Here is a 2,975-nt window from a genome sequence, read left to right on the forward strand (position 1 = left end):
AACATGATCTGCGATAATCATAAAGAAACTACATTTTTTTTTTTTTTTTGTATAGCTATATCATTCGTTTTCGTTATCGCAACAATTCTACTATCAGAGCTATTTTTTAATGCTTTTCGCAAAATTAGATTCACTTTGTCCTTCAGTGAGTACATTATTCCTCGAATAAGGCTTGATCGATTTTATTAAAATTTGGGATTGGGAATTCTTCCAAAATTACAAAGAGACTATTTGGAAATGCAGAACTTATTATTATTAAATACCCAAGCCCCATGGAGTCAGATATTCACCTAGAAATTTGGCAAAACGTTTTGAAATTATGCAGAGCCCATTGCATTGCATTGCTTTGAATAGCTTCGCATTAGCTGGATGTAATTAAATGTATTTTGAACTACATAGTTATATTTATACCAATTTACTGAAAATGATTAATCTTCATAGTAATAACTCAACTCTGTGTGGATATAATTTACTGAGATGTAATATTGAGATTTCGGCAAAAAAATCTGTCGAGTCATCTCAATTTTGATTTCAATCGAACTATTTTTAGAGGAAAATAATAGACAAAGCAAAATAATGTTTGCAGCACATAAGCCAAACACAGCTGTAGGTTCAGAAACTGCAACTGGATTTATTATAAGAATAACTAAATTTCTACATATAATTAAAATGAAATATATATTGATCTTTAATTGACCATGATTTATAAACATTTAATACCAACAAATTCGCCGACGGGGCTGTCCGGCTTCTTCAGGGCTTATAACGGTAAGAGAAAACTCATAGTGGCTGGTACAGAGAAAATGTTCATAAATCATGGTCAATTAAAGATCAATATATATATATATATATATATATATATATATATATATATATATATATATATATATATATATATATATATATATTGATCTTTATATGACCAAATATAATCTAAACAATAAATTTCTACATATTTTGCAGTCGAATGACTGACAGCTTGGTGGGAAAGACAAATGTATTAGAGAATATATACACGTATAAAAAAAATCTGAACACTTCCAACAGCAAGGTTTATTATTATTAATTCAACCTCTGTTGGTTGGTTTTTTCTATATTAAATTTCTCTTTATATTTGGGTATAAAATATGAACTCATAACATCTCAATTTTAATATGATTTGATATTGACTTGTTTTGGAATTTGCGATATCTTGAAGTTTAGTTCTTCCAATAAATCTACGAGCAAATCCTGTTATTTTAGTTTCTGTTACTTACTGTCTTCATATATTCATATATTTCGAATAAATGTTTTTTAAAAACTAGGTTTGTTTGTTGTAATAATGAATAATGTATCTAAACAAGAATGCAATTATTAAGAAATCCACCTTTGTGTCAGTGTCGGGGTTCATTCTGTTAGCTGTGGGCTTATATACGTTTAATTTTGTTTTGCTAATTTTTGCCTTTAAAATGACTAGGATTGAACTAGAAATTAAGGTTATTGGATAAATCTAAATAAAGATTTTAAATACCAAATTTCATTAAATTCCATTGAGCAAGTACGAAATTGTTAACATTTCGAATCGTTTTGTGCGATGCTGAAAGCAAGACAAACGAAACTGGACATACATTTTAAAATACATCCTAAAGCTCAGATTACCAAAGACTATTCACTATAGAGCAGAGTTGTTGCTTTATACATATAATTTCGAAACGCTTTACTCCTATTGATGTGACTCAATTTTTGCCAAGCATGGATTTCGAATACTGATTCCAATAAAATTCTTCCAGACAGACTCAAAAATAACACGCATTTTGTGAAATGCGCATAAAAATTATAAATATGAAATTTTTTGGTGAACATTCCAATTTTTTATGTCATTTCTAGTAAAAACTTAAACACGATCACCCATACATGAATAAACTATAAATCAATCTTAACGCCTTTAATTTACCTCAGGAGCAGGGCGAGGATGTTTTAGTCTTGATTTAAACATCAGAAGTTGGCCGGATGGTTAGCATTAGACCAACAGGCTGTGGATTCGGTTCCTACCCTGGGCGTAGATATTTTGTGAAGACCTTTGGGTGATGGAATTTCATCACTCGGGATGAGACTCGCACACACACACACACACCCTTTTTATTGCAAGCGTGAAGTGGCGCTGAGTGCCATGTTTGGGATTTAGGGCAGGGTTTCCGGATTATATAATCTTTACTCCATCCACGTATTTACTACTGATGTAGTACAGGTTAACAATATTTCACATTAAAAAAAAAAATCGAGAGCAGTATAAACTTTTGCGATTGCACCTTTTCTCCCTCGGTAATTGTTCCGTTCACTATTTATGAGTTGCTCTTCCCTAGGTTCAAATGTTGAATTGATTTTGATCAGATACTCTTTATTTAAAGGTTGATGACATAAAATATCTGGGGGAGGGGAAGTTTTTGAAATTTTAATTTTTTTTTTTTTTTTAATGTTTTGATTTGTTCTGACAATAAAAGGAAGTTTATTTTTCCCGGTATATGGAGAGAGAGAGAGAGAGAGAGAGAGAGAGAAAAAATCTCGGGTTTTGAAGCAGAGTGGTGCCAAATACAAAACGTTTCTTATCCAGCACGACAGAATTTTGAAGTCAGATTCTTTTGTTACTGAATGTACATTCTATTGGAAAATTTTCTTTTCAAATTATTTAGGGTCTACAGCTTAAGTTTGGCTTAAGATGAATACGATTTACCACTAGCGTAATCGATTACTGGTCTTAAGTATTTCGCATGCTAGCTTTGATCGTAAGTTCTAAACGAAGTAATATTTTTCGATAATTTTTGATAATCGTTATCTATCTAAAACCCGAATTTAGCACACAAAAAAGGACTGCAATGACATGAAATAGTAATTGTTTTGAAAAAGGACTTTATGAAAGGACATGGAATACTTTTAAGACGGAACGGAACGCCATCTATCTATGCCGATAGATGGCGTTCCGTTCAGCTAACGTCGAA

The sequence above is a fragment of the Typopeltis vanoorti genome, chromosome 22 (assembly GCF_054136105.1).
Source record: "Typopeltis vanoorti isolate ZY-2024b chromosome 22, IOZ_Tvanoo_1.0, whole genome shotgun sequence".
Classification (NCBI taxonomy): domain Eukaryota; kingdom Metazoa; phylum Arthropoda; class Arachnida; order Uropygi; family Thelyphonidae; genus Typopeltis; species Typopeltis vanoorti.